At 47.8% G+C, this 14,294-nt stretch overlaps 1 protein-coding gene across 1 annotated transcript in view; it reads right to left on the bottom strand.

The window, feature by feature from the left end:
• The window catches only part of LOC144773529 (solute carrier organic anion transporter family member 2B1-like), a 442,157-nt gene extending 429,730 nt beyond the window's left edge, over positions 1–12,427 (bottom strand). Inside the window, exon 1 of the mRNA XM_078658590.1 lies at positions 11,788–12,427. The gene's annotated coding sequence lies outside the window, so the exon portion shown is untranslated. The remainder of the gene's footprint in view (positions 1–11,787) is intronic.
• Between the last annotated feature and the right edge of the window lie 1,867 nt (positions 12,428–14,294).

The raw sequence follows: 14,294 nt of genomic DNA, 5'->3' as shown, positions 1-14,294 counted from the left end.
CCTGTCGCCTCTCCAACTCCACGTTGGGAGTGTCTGGCCGGGATGCAGCACTGGGCCTGGAACTGCGGCGCCTTTCTGGTTGCACCGGCACAGACAGGCTGCTCGATGTGCCCTCACTGGCATCATCACCTCCCCCCCCCTTGCATGGCCATGGCCACACATCTGTTGGTTTTGAACTGCGGTGGTAACCTGCTCCAGGGCCCTTGCTGCATCTTGGCAGCATTGTACCATTTGAATCTGCATTGCCAGTGACCTGCGGGACAGTTGTGATGTGGCATTCCCTATCAGGTGGTTCGACTGGGTATATGCAGATAGCCGGGTCAGCAGCTGGCGGTGGCGTCGGCGGGTGATGTCCTGCTGCGCCACCATCAGTTGGTTGTTTTCTTTGACTGCAGCCGTTAGCTCCTGCACACTTCCTGTAAGCTGTTTTATATTGCGTGCAGTTTTGTATAGCTGCAGCTGCATGGCTGCCATGTGCTGTGCCTGCTTGCGGTGCACAGCTAGCATACGGGCTTCGAAACCTAGCCCTAGATCTTGGGCCTATTGCTCCCTGTCTGCTCGTGTGGCCAAGGTGTGCAGCTGCCTCAACCGGCCACTTGGCTGGGACCGCTCAGTGGCTGTGCGGCGTGTCTGCCTCCTGGGTGGTGGTGGGGTCTCTTCCACTGCCATGCGTGACGCCTGGGGTGGTTAAACTCCTCCTGTGGCTGCAAGGGTGGCCCTGTGCGTTTGTGAAGGTGCTGGTACTGGTGCAGGTGCATGTGATGGTCCAGGTTCTGGGGCTGGATGGCTCTCTCTCTCCGTCTCCTCTGGAGTCTCCTCGATATGGAGTGCCTCGCTATCTGAGGTCTCTGCATCTGCAGCACCTGTGATGATTAATGATATGATTCTGGCACCTGGGATGTAGCAACATTCATGCAGCCTTGCAGTCCCTGACTGGCTTTAGGGGTATGTTTCACTTGGCAGATCTGGCTGTGAGTGGCTATCAGGGCACATTGTCACACTACAGGTCCCCACAATGCAATGGGTCGTTTCTGATTGACAGGGACTGCATTACTGGGGTTTTCAAATGGCTAGCTCTGGGGGCATGGGCATTGTTAGGGGACGGGGTCGCAGTTGCATGGCTCTTACCTTGTGATTGGTGTGTGGGTCGGGAGGTGTCCAGCTGAGTGACCCCCACGCAGGCTGCAGGGTTGATGGTGTCCTCAACCAAGTCCTCCAGTGGTGTGTTTGCGGCAACTGTTGGGTCTCCTCCTCCCGTGGCCACTCTCTCCCCAGCCTCTCTGCAATGCGCTCCTTGGCACGGCCTCTGAGGTCATACCACCTCCTCTTGAGGTAATCGATTGACCGCTGTGTCACTCCTACGGCGTTGACCTTTGCCCTGATGCTTCTGCCAGATGCGCCTTTTGTCAGCCTCGGGCACCTTCCTGGAAAGCTTTCCAAAAAGCTTGTCATGGTCCTTGCTGACTCCCACAATCAGGTACTCCAGCTCCTGTTCTGAGAACTTGATTTTCCTCTTCCTGCCAGTTTCACTGGATCCTGCTGCAACCTGGGACATTGTGGTTGCAATGTATGCCCTGTCTTGGGGCTGCAGGGTGTGTCTCCTGGAGCTCAGTGCTGTGCCTCCTTCTCTATCCAGCTCTGTGTTCCAAATGAGTAATGGAGCTGCCTACTTCCTGGTTGTGATGTCATCATTGTGCTCAAAATGCGACTTCCCGTTTTTGCGATCTCGCAATTTGCGAGATCGCTATTTGGGATTTCAGTATTTGCGAAATCGCAACTTGGGGTAGGGAAACAGCCGATTCTGCGAATTAATAGCGATTTTTGGAAATTCGCATACAGCGATTGCGGGCAATTGTGATTCGCACTTTTTTTGCGATTTTGATGATGCATCCCAATCTGCGAATTCTAATTAGCAATTTGGTATCTTTCGCTAATTAGAATTCGCAGAGTGGGTGCTTGATGCATCTGGGGGTTAGTCTTTAACCCTTTGATGGCTTGCTTATTCATCAACACTTGCACAGTCGATGAAGATGTATACAGTGAATTAATGTCCCATCTTTTGTCTTGTTGTGGAGTCTAATGAAATTTCATTTTCCTCTCTTGAATTTTTTTTTTATATAGCCGCCACCTTACCTGAAGGAAACATTTCTACCTCAGCTTTATTCGAATTTATAGCTTCTGAGCGACAGTGAGACTATGCCTTGGGGTCGGCTCGAAGCATTGCTTCTTATTTTCTCTTCAGGTCTACTTTTGAGTCAAGAAGATGGTCTCCAACCTTTCTTTCCTGACAGCAGCAGGAGTTGCTTGAGCAGAGACATCTTCATCCAACAAAGTGAGGGCTAACCCCCCGTCACAACCATTTAAATCTTTTCAGATCGAGTGCCACAAGTCACATGTTTTAGACCCTGGTCAAAACGAAGGCAAGTTTTACAGAACCTATAAACATGCTTTTAGCAATAGTTGCTTTTTAAAATAAACAGTGATTGCTTTTACTCTTCTACCCCCATAACGATGCAGGAAGGCAAAAAGAAATGAAATAGCAGTGCTAAAATAAATAAATAACAGTGTTAAATCATATCACTTCCAAAATGAAATTGAAGCGTTTTGCTGTGAAAAGAAAACAGCAATTGTGGCGCTGTCCTCGAGGGTTCCTTTCACAAAATAACAGTGGAAAAATGTGTCAGCTAGAGGCTCAGGGAAGGAGGTCTCTGTCACTCCTCCTCACGGGCTAAAACTTGAGGGACATAATGAGGTGGATGGGATATAAGTGTTAACACTGTACAATGACAAATATCAGACTTCTTTACCAAGGGTTCCCATACTGATTAGCATGAGAATGGAAGAGAGCCATCCCTCTGAAATATTGCGGTTTGGTATAATGCATTTTCAAATAAGAATAAGAATAATTATTGGATTTGCTCATTTATATTGATCATCCATTAGGAATGTGTGTCTGCCATCTACAATAACGATCCTAGATGCATTGTAGCAAAGAAAGCTGTGTCTATGATAACCAGGTATTTCATCATTGTATTTTTTATGGCTCGGCCTACGTCCCACGAAGTGGGCGTGGCTTAAGAGTCCTTTTGTGAGGGGCTCGAAAATCGTACCTACCAAATTCCTGAAAGCTCGTGAATTTTGCAATGTGTTTTTGCGAGCTGCATGGCAATTGGGCCTCGTATGCCTGTGTTTTTATAAGACAGCACGCAATAGGCCATAGGCGGTAGACTTTCTCCGGCTATTGCATATTGTGTGCGGTTACGCGCAGTAGAAGGCCATATTTCTTCAATCACCAGCTGTCATGGCTCACGGTAATTAAAGACAGATGCTAGGCGCGCGTGCACCATTCTTTGCTGTCTGCTCTCGGAAGCCTCGGAACTCTATTTGGCATTCCTGGAGCGTGTGCATTCCTGGAGCGTGTGTCAGGACTAGATGATGCTGGGCGCGCGTGCACCATTCTTTGCAGTCTGCTTTACGAAGCTTTCCTTCTGCCCCCTGATTGCACTCGATAATAAGAAGTGCCCCCCGCCCGCATTCTTGTCTCGAATTCAGTTGTGTGCAGCCGGCTTCAAAATTAAAATTAAACAATAGTTCTTTACTGTCTCTTTACTAAAGGTACCCAATGGGTTATTTCGTGCGAGTCTGAGAGTTATCTTCAGAACATGGCATCAGGGATTCTGGCCTCCTTCAGCACACATTCCAAGGTGTCGAAGAGGTGCCATCCTCCCTTTTCCTAAGCTAGAGCTCTAGACATTAAAAGGAATCCCAGCAATGCATGGCCTTGCACACGCTTTCTGGATACGACCTGGAGGTTCTTCGACTTTGAGGGAAGTCCCTGCTAGTCACTTGCATGATACAACCCCAGCCCTTGGGAGCTATGGACATAACTCGGCTTGAACTCCAGCGATCCCACTCTGCAATAGGCATCAACATCACGGAGAGCTTGCAGGCTGCCATGGATGTCCTGATGGAGAAAACTCACCCTTGCTTTAATGCTGCCCATGGCCCTCTGTGTCCCATTGCCTAATAACTTTGCTTCCCGTGGAGCGGTATGTCACTAGCCCCTCTCTTTAGGTGTATTAAAGATCAGATCAGAGCAGAGGCTTGCCACTGGATGGCAGGGTCGCCAGTGAGACCGGACCTGTGCACGCCGCAGAGGGCTGTCTGTGGACGAGCACAGCAGCACAGGCTCCTATTCGTACAGTACAGCACAAGACTCAAGGGCCTGACATCTGCCCGCCTCCTCGTGCCCTCCCTGGGGGGTCGCACAGACTGCACCTGAAGAGGCGGGAGCTCAACGGACGAGCCCCGTGGCGCTTTACTTACGCCACAGCCGACTCACTCTGCTGAGGGGGCTTGACTCGAGCATTGCCTGGGGGTGATGTCAGCGGAGCCCTGGCAGCATTTCTGTGAGCTTGGCTCAGCTTTTTAAATTGTGTTTTTTTCTGTAGCTGTTGACTTTTCCATGTCTTGGCGTTATCCTCAGTTCTTCACTGCAGCATGACATGCCCTGTAGTGTAGTGCTTGTATCCCAACTGCCCGGGTGATGATTGTTAGCAAAATGCCCTGAAGTCAAACCAAAGCAGTAACTATTTACTGAGTTAATTGGAGTTTCCAGAACACTTTATCTCCTCTCTTGTGAATTCATTTGAGAATTCAGTGCCTTCTAGGAGCTGTAAACTGTAACCGTGATCCACAATTAACTAAAGATTTCAATGTGATGCAAACGACAAAGGAAATATCTTTTGGGCAGCAAAGGTATATTTGTGCCAAAGTTGACGTGATAACAGCACAAAGTGCCTTTGCATCTCGGAATTCCAAACCCCCTATAATGAGTGCAGAGTGAGTGCGAGAGTGACAGTGAGTGCAGAGTGACTGCGAGAGTGACTGTGAGGGCAGAGTGAGTGCAGAGTGAGTGCGAGAGTGACTGTGAGTGCAGAGTGAGTGCAAGAGTGACTGTGAGTGCAGAGTGAGTGCGGAGTGAGTGCGAGAGTGACTGTGAGTGCAGAGTGAGTGCGAGAGTGACTGTGAGTGCAGAGTGAGTGCAGAGTGAGTGCGAGAGTGACTGTGAGTGCACTGTGAGTGCAGAGTGAGTGCGAGAGTGACTGTGAGTGCAGAGTGAGTGTGAGAGTGACTGTGAGTGCAGAGTGAGTGCGAGAGTGACTGTGAATGCAATGTGAGTGCAGAGTGAGTGTGAGAGTGACTGTGAGTGCAGAGTGAGTGCGAGAGTGACTGTGACTGTGAGTGCGAGAGTGACTGTGAGTGCAGAGTGAGTGCGAAAGTGACTGTGAGTGCAGAGTGAGTGCGAGAGTGAGTGCAGAGTGAGTGCAGAGTGCAGAGTGAGTGCCAGAGTGACTGTGAGTGCAGAGTGAGTGCAGAGTGAGAGTGAGTGCAGAGAGAGTGAGTGCAGAGAGAGCAGGGTATGCTTGTGCGCTTACACGGTGCACTGACACACAGGGGCTAAAACAAAGAACAGCTGAACACATGTCTTGGGAGCTTCATGGAGGTAGCCGGCCCTCTGTGAGGAGAGCAGCAAGGAGGGGACGCCCCAACCAATCAAGCGCAACTACTCACAACCTACTGTACGATTACAACACAGGCCAAAGGGCAGAGCTAGATCTTTTTGCATTACGTAGGGTGAGCAGTGTGTGAGCGTGTAAGATGAACAGTGTGTCAGCGTGCAGGCTGAGCAGTGTGTGATCATGCAGGGTGAACAGTGTGTGAATATGCAGGGGGAGCAGTGTGTGAGCGTGCAGGATTAACAGTGTGTGAGTGTGTAGGGTGAGCATTGTGAGTGTGTAGGGTGAGCATTGTGAGTGTGTAGGGTAAGCAGTGTGTGAGTGTGTGTAGGGTGAGAAGTGCGTGTGTGTAGGGTGAGCAGTGTGTGAGTGTGTAGGGTGAGCAGTGTGTGAGTGTGTAGGGTGAGCAGTGTGTGAGTGTGTAGGGTGAGCAGTGTGTGTGTAGGGTGAACAGTGTGTGAGTGTGTAGGGTGAACAGTGTGTGAGTGTGTAGGGTGAACAGTGTGTGAGTGTGTAGGGTGAACAGTGTGTGTGTGTAGGGTGAGTAGTGTGTGAGTGTATAGGGTGAGCAGTGTGTGAGTGTGTAGGGTGAACAGTGTGTGAGTGTGTAGGGTGAACAGTGTGTGAGTATGCAGGGTGAGCAGTGTGTGAGCGTGCAGGGTTAACAGTGTGTGAATGTGTAGGGTGAGCATTGTGAGTGTGTAGGGGGAGCGGTGTGTGCGTGTGTAGAGTGAGCAGTGTGTGAGTGTGCAGGGTGAGCAGTGAGTGAGTGTGTAGGGTGAGCAGTGTGTGCTGGGTGAGCGCAGAGTGAGTGCAGAGTGAGTGCAGAGTAAGCATGGGCGGATTTTGCGGATTGGCAATCCGCGAACTTGCGTATTTACGGATTCGCAATCCGCAAAATCCGCGAACTCTCACGAATTTGCGGATTATTTTTTTTGTGTTCGCAAGGATTTCTGCCAGTTCGCGAGGGTTCTGTACCAGTTCGCAATTGCGAACTTACTTGTCGGCTCGCAACGGCCGCGACTATGTTGTTTCTACATCTGGTTCATCATCACAGGTTCACAGCACCCTCTGTTTCACCACTGCCACCCTCTGGTACACCCATGCCACCCTCAGGTACGTCACTGCCACCCTCTGGTTGGTTTATCACTGTAGATTATGGGGGTGAAAAAAAGCAAGCACACCTGCCCTGCTTCAACTGACATGAATTAATTTGGGGTTGATTAATGTGTCACTGAATTTAAACTTCTAGTCTGGCTGGCACCTGCTTCCTTATCTGTAATTTGCTTTCTGTTGCAGTGCACTTTTTTTTCACAGGACCTTTGTGGCCTATAGTTGCAAGTAGGCAACTGAACTCTGAAGGGGCCCCTCAGGAAGCACTACAGGGAATGGTTACTAATGATAAGATTGAACTTTTACACCTGCTGAGTGCTTTCAGTTTGTTCTGTAATTGCTTTCTGTTGCAGTGTAATTTTTTTAACAGGACCTTTGTTGTATACTTGTAGCTATTCTCTGAGCCTGCTGTGAGGGTCAGAGCAGGGTCATAGAATAGTTGCAAGTAGGCAAATGACCTCTGAAGGGGCCCCTCAGGAAGCACTACAGGGAATGGTTACTAATGATAAGATTGAACTTTTGCACCTGCTGAGTGCTTTCATTTTTGCAAAAATCCAAATATCCAGCAGCATCCACAAAAAGTAATCCTTCCAGGTCAAGATCCAAATCAAAGTGACCAGCACATGAAGAAAGCACTGGGAGGAGCCTGGTGGACAGGAACAGGAAGTTGGAGACTGTGGGGCACTTCCTTCCTCCCACCCCCACCCCCCAAAATGGACTCCTTGCAAAGAAAAAGTGCAGGCAAATGTCAACCTGAGGAGTTATTCTGATAAAAATCATAATTTTCAAGGTTTATGCTGCCTGCTGGTGGATTTCTTGCGCGAAATTGCAAATTTTGAAATCTCGCAATTGCGAGATTGTCGCTGCCCGCTGCATCTACGTGTTCGCAAGTGTTTACTCCCGCGAAATTGTATAGTATTCTAGTTGGCAAGTGCGACCAAGCAAAAAATCTGCTTCGCACGGATTTTACGAATTTTCGGCAAGTTCGCGAGAGTTCGCGGATTGCAAATTTACCGAAAATCCGCAAAATCGGCAAGCGGAACGGATTTTACGTCCATACTTAGTGCAGAGTGAGTGCAGAGGGAGAGTGAATGCAGAGAGATTGACTGCATTGTGAGTGCAGAGTGCTGAGTGAGTACAGAGTGAGTGCAGAGTGAGTGCAGAGTGAGAGTGAGTGCTGAGAGATTGACTGCAGAGTGAGTGCAGAGTGAGAGTGAGTGCAGAGAGATTGACTGCAGAGTGAGCGCATAGTGTGAGTGACTGCAGTGTGATTGCGGGGTGTGTGCAGAGTGAGCGCAGAGTGAGTGCAGAGTGAGTGCAGAGTGAGTGCAGAGTGAGTGCAGAGTGAGAGTGAATGCAGAGAGATTGACTGCATTGTGAGTGCAGAGTGCTGAGTGAGTACAGAGTGAGTGCAGAGTGAGTGCAGAGTGAGTGCAGAGTGAGTGAGAGTGACTGCAGTGTGAGTGCAGAGTGCAGAGTGAGTGCAAAGTGAGTGCAGAGTGAGTGCAGAGTGTGTGTGAATGCAGAGAGATTGACTACAGAGAGATTGACTGCAGAGTGAGTGCAGAGTGAGAGTGAGTACAGATAAATTGACTGCAGAGTGAGTGCAGAGTGAGAGTGAGTGCAGATAAATTGACTGCAGAGTGAGTGCACAGTGAGAGTGAGTGCAGAGAGATTGACTGCAGAGTGAGCGCAGAGTGTTAGTGACTGCAGTGTGAGTGCAGAGTGTGTGCAGAGTGGGTGCAGAGTGAGCGCAGAGTGAGCGCAGAGTGAGTGCAGAGTGAGTGCAGAGTGAGTGTGAATGCAGAGAGATTGACTGCAGAGTGAGTGCAGAGTGAGTGTGAATGCAGAGAGATTGACTGCAGAGTGAGTGCAGAGTGAGTGCAGAATGAGCGCAGAGTGTGCACAGAGTGAGCGCAGAGTGAGTGCAGAGTGAGTGCAGAGTGAGTGCAGAGTGAGTGCAGAGTGAGAGTGAATGCAGAGAGATTGACTGCAGTGTGAGTGCAGAGTGCAGAGTGAGTACAGAGTGAGTGCAGAGTGAGTGCAGAGTGAGTGAGAGTGACTGCAGTGTGAGAGTGAGTGCAGAGTGAGTGCAGAGTGAGTGCAGAGTGAGTGCAGAGTGAGTGTGAATGCAGAGAGATTGACTGCAGAGTGAGAGTGAGTGCAGAGAGATTGACTGCAGAGTGAGTGCAGAGTGAGAGAGAGTGCAGAGAGATTGACTGCAGTGTGAGTGCAGAGTGTGAGTGCAGAGTGTGCGCAGAGTGTGCGCAGAGTGTGCGCAGAGTGAGCGCAGAGTGAGCGCAGAGTGTGCGCAGAGTGAGTGCAGAGTGAGCGCAGAGTGAGTGTAGAGCTCAGTTGAGGGCAGTTGAGTGCTGTTGAGTGCTGTTGCGTGCTGTTGAGTGCTGAGCGCTGTTCAGTACTGAGTGCTGTTGAGTGCAGAGTGCTGTGTGCTGTTGAGTGCTGTGTGCTGTGTGCTGGTGAGTGCTGTGTGCTGTTGAGGGAAGAGTGCTGTTGGGGGAGAGTGCTGTTGGGGGCAGAGTGCTGTTGGGGGCAGGGTGCTGTTGGGGGCGGAGTGCTGTTGGGGGCAGAGTGATTTTGGGGCAGAGTGCTTTTGGGGGCAGAGTGCTGTTGGGGGCAGAGTGCTGTTGGGGACAGAGTGCTGTTGGGGACAGAGTGCTGTTGGGGGCAGAGTGCTGTTGGGGGCAGAGTGCTGTTGGGGGCAGAGTGCTGTTGGGGGCAGAGTGCTGTTGAGTGCAGAGTGATGTGTGCTGTTGAGTGCAGAGTGCTGTGTGCTGTTGTGTGCAGAGTGCTGTTGAGTGCAGAGTGCTGTTGAGTGCCGAGTGCTGTTGAGTGCAGAGTGCTGTTGAGTGCAGAGTGCAGAATGCTGTTGAGTGCAGAGTGCTGTTGAGTGCAGAGTGCAGAATGCTGTTGAGTGCAGAGTGCTGTTGAGGGCAGAGTACTGTTGGGGGCAGAGTGCTGTTGGGGGCAGAGTGCTGTTGGGGGCAGAGTGCTGTTGAGTGCAGAGTGCTGTGTGCTGTTGAGTGCAGAGTGCTGTGTGCTGTTGAGTGCAGAGTGCTGTTGAGTGCTGAGTGCTGTTGAGTGCAGAGTGCTTTTGAGTGCAGAGTTCTTTTGAGTGCAGAGTGCTGTTGAGTGCAGAGTGCAGAATGCTGTTGAGTGCAGAGTGCTGTTGAGTGCAGAGTGCAGAATGCTGCTGAGTGCAGAGTGCTGTTGAGTGCTGTTGAGGGCAGAGTGCTGTTGAGGGCAGAGTGCTGTTGGGGGCAGAGTGCAGAGTGACTGTTCCAGAGAGAGCACGGTATGCTTGTGCGCTTACACGGTGCACTGACACACAGGAGCTAAAACAAAGAACAGCTGAACACATGTCTTGTTACACAAGGTTCCAAAACACAAAGGTAGGTTACACTATGCTTAATTCCACAAAACTCACGCTATATACGGCTGAAAAATAGCACAAGGCGAGGATAATGAAATTCAACAGTACTGCAAAAGCATGGCTTACATTACAAACAAAGTCTTGCAGTTGCCCATTGTAAATGACAATGCCATTTATTTAACGATTAAGCTATTGGCAATGTAAATGACAATGCCATTTATTTATGATTTATTATTTTTTACTAACACTGTAAAACGCAAAACCAGTTTGGAGCATATGTTTTTATCCAGTTAAGCTAATCATGCCCCACAATTAAACAATTAAATCAAAAAATAAAATATTCTTTAAATGAGGCTTGAAGCCTCCCAAGAGAATGTATTCACATATGCAACCCCGCAGACCACATATAGTATACATTTAAAACAAAAAGATGCTCATGACATCTTGAATACTTTTTTTTTTTAATGAGTTCTGCTGCTCTGATGCAGACTCAATCTGCTGAAAATCTTCCTCTTTCCTGCTGGTAACAACCAAATCTTGGGATACTTGCCTCTCTTTTGTGCTGCCAAAAGTAAGCCTGCACTTCTCCATTTTCTTTTTTTTGTGGACAGTGGATTATATTTTAACACAAATGTTTGCATATCGCAGCAGTGCGCACTGGGGACCATAGTTTCTGAGGACAGCTAGCATTCCTATTCTGTTCACAATGGCCCATGTACAGAGGGTATGCACAAAGAAATGTGGAAGAATTCCATATCAATTAAGGGGTGCTTCAGGGAACTACAAGTCACAATTTCAATACCTTCACACTAGGTGCTTTTTGATGGTATTGTGTGAGGGTGAGCATAACACGCAATTTGAGGTAGTGTATGTCCATGAAATTACAGAACAACTACACTAGATTACTTGAAGAGTGTACCCTAGCATTTACTGCTATTTTCGTAGCGCAAAATGCACCCTTGTGTCCAAAATGGACTCCAGGATGCATTTTGTGCTAAGAAAATAGCTCTAAATGCAGCGAAATACTAGCACCTGCAGCCAGAAGCCATTTGTACTCTCTAATTCCATCATTCCTGTGCCTCTGAGGTAAGGTTTCTATTCCAAATTACTCATACTAAATCAAGCTGGTGTAATCTTGAATTTTCTATGATTTTATGTCAACAGAGTAATGCACAACTACCAAAATTATTCCGATTACTGGAGGTGATCTTGGAATTGTAATACAATGATAAACTATGAACAATGCTATTTTAAGATGACCACCAGGTTTAGAATGTGGTTGACACATTGGGTGCTGTTCACTGCCAATGAAATGAGTGGTGTGCGAAATTGAGTTGCTGGTTGAGGGTAGTGTGAGCCGTTCTCAAGCAACAGCCACAATCCTTGTCAGGGTGAACCACAAAAGTCACTAGATTAACCTGTGCTTAACCCTCTGTTAGCTTGGCACACAAGGCAGCCAGGCTTAACTTGGAGGCAATGTGTAAAGCATTTATGCAGCACACAAATACTCATAGAAAAAAAACACAAATCAAGAAAAATCCCACACAAATTTCGAAAAATAGAATAAATAAAATTACACCAAAACAGATTAAATCCAATTAGTAAAACCAGAGTTATGATTTGTTAAAAATGTTGGTGAAATCTAGTGCCTAAGAGATCAAAGTGCCAATGCTGACACCCAGTCATATGCGACTGGGCCACATTCAAAAGTTATGGCTGACCGCGATGGAGCACGAAATTGGATTGTGCATGGTCTTGGCTTACCTTCGGACTTTTGAAGAAGTTTTCAAAAGAAATGTCTGAGGAGGTAAAGTTCAATGGGGCAAGGCTGCCGGCAGCAGAGGAGGTAGCGCTTGAAGAGGTCGTAGTGAAGATTTCTACGTTTGGACTTGGTCACTCTTTTGGAAGTTGAAAACCTCCAGCAGGAGGAGGTTTCAGCATGTAGCCAACGAGAGTTGCAAGAGTCTGGATTCCCCTTCTGTGAGGAGCTGCTGAGCAGGATTTGCTGCTGCAGAGAGGAAAATAGGGGGAACTACTATGAAGTAAGGATGACTGATAATGCACCTTGGGCAGTTCATTGAGCAGGTTAAGTCCCGGTCTCCTGTTGGTTCTTAGAGCACTTTTTGGCTGAATTGTTTTAAGTCCAAAGTTTTGGATTTGGGCTATATGGGCACTTTTACCACCTCTTCCAAGGGCCTAGAATTGGATGGGTGCCACTTGGAAGGTCAGGACTCCCTCAGGCTAGTTCCATGTGCAGGTTCAAGATGGTCAAAGCTTTTTCTGCTCATGAGGCGCTGAAAGGGAGGCTAGCCAACTATCCTTGGAGTCACTTTGATAGCTCTGGGTTCAAGCAGCAAAGCTGGTCTCAAGCAGCACGGCAGTCTTCTGAAGTACACACCAGGCCACAGGCAGGATCAGAAGGAAACTGAAGAGTCGGTCTGAGGGTCCGATTTTTATTCCTGCTGCCAGCTTTGGAGTGGAAGAAACTTTTGGAGTTCTCCTCCCACAGTTGGTTCTGGAATTACGTGCATCCCGACCCTGGCTGCCGTTTGTCTGGAGTCACAATAGGCTTTGTGTGTGCTGAGGCAACCCTTGGACATTTAATTGGGACTGTCAAAATGTCTGCCGCTCCCATCCTGGGCTGATGGCCCATTCTGCCAACAACAAGCCCTCCTTGTCTGTCTGGGAGGAATACACATAGGCCAACTGCCAGCTACACATAGTCATGTGACCCAGGATAGAAGCTGCAGACACCAAATGTGCCAAACAAGAAAATGTAAACTTTTTAAAAGTCAAAACCAAAACTCTTGCAATGTTCCCAAAATGAAATTATTCTGCTTCCCGGGTAGTTCGTTGATGTCCTCTGGCATGTCGGAAAGGCTGAAAATGCTGTATTTTTTGTCAGGGCAAAACTAAGAGCCACCATAACTAACTGAGGCCTTCTACATGGAGCACTAACTTTCCCACGAGCCACCTATCAGGCATATAGTAATAAAATTAGAATTATATACATGACTACAGTTGGCCAAATAATATACAAATTCTCCTGAAAGAGGTCAACAAGCATTTTCACTCTGAACATCTCCTAAGCCTAGAGTTTTAGAAAACCTAACTAATAACAAATCTTTCAACTACTACAGTAATATATGATATTCAATGTTATAAGAACTCCTGGCTACTGCCTTTAACACAATGCAATAACTACAGTCTCTTAAAGGCATGTTGATTTTGATAAATGATTTTCACATAAGTAGTTTGGACATTTTCCCTTTGTCATGACTATTTATCAGACACATATGAAACCTAGAGCATTCAACATAACTTTTTACAGTGAACTGATCAGGGCAATAGCATTTACCACTGATGTTCCTTCCTAAACAATTAAGGCCTACAGTACTGAGAATAAACTTTCTCACAAAACAATCACCAAGTACACAAACAAATAATCACAAATATACACAAAAGTACAGTGAGCAAAACAAAGTACAAATGATAGTATGTATGATCACCTACCAAGGATTATCACAGGTCAAATCATCTACCACCCAGGGCTCGTCAGAGGAGGCAACTAAAACAAGAATCCCAGCCTATTACACTAATCTGTGAGATTCCATGTAACAAAACACTGCAATTTTCAACCCTACCTAATAACAATTCACCTATAATCCATTTAGTGCTCACGACGAATCATTGACATCCTCAGCACTACCTCAGTATTGCTAAGGTCATCAACAGGTCATCATTAGTACTGACAAAGAAAATGCTTCTGCTTTTAATATCAGAAGCATTTCCTTTTTCAAAATCAAAGTCAGGATGTGAGGCAAAGGCTTCCACACTGAGGTCACAGAAAAATAAAAGAGAAAAGCAGACTTCGCTAATGACGTATAACTCCTAGCACACATCACCATGGGAGAGGCAGCATTAAAAAGAAGACCATGTTACACTTCCAGCGCTGTGTTTTCCCGGTGGATCCCTGCTTGGGGAACATGCTCGACACGTGATGCCCAAGGAAGTATTCACACCACTAAACCAGCAGGAATAGTGATTGCGGGAGAGGGGGGGGGGGTCAGAAATCCCACTAGACTTCAGGGCTTTATTGGAGGCACTATTTTTCAGGGGGAGGTAAGTGGCCTCTCCAACCCAGCCATGTCAGTCTTTCGCCCCCCCCCTAGGGAGTGGATAGGGGATGTTTACCCCCAGTCTGCCCCCCAGGGCAGAAAGCTCACTTGAAGCCATGGAATGGAAGCTGTAGTTTTTTGGGGGAGGGGTGG

The sequence above is a fragment of the Lissotriton helveticus genome, chromosome 8, assembly GCF_964261635.1.
Source record: "Lissotriton helveticus chromosome 8, aLisHel1.1, whole genome shotgun sequence".
NCBI lineage: Eukaryota > Metazoa > Chordata > Amphibia > Caudata > Salamandridae > Lissotriton > Lissotriton helveticus.
Note: the sequence above shows the minus strand (reverse complement) of the source record. Positions and strands in the feature narration are given on the sequence as shown.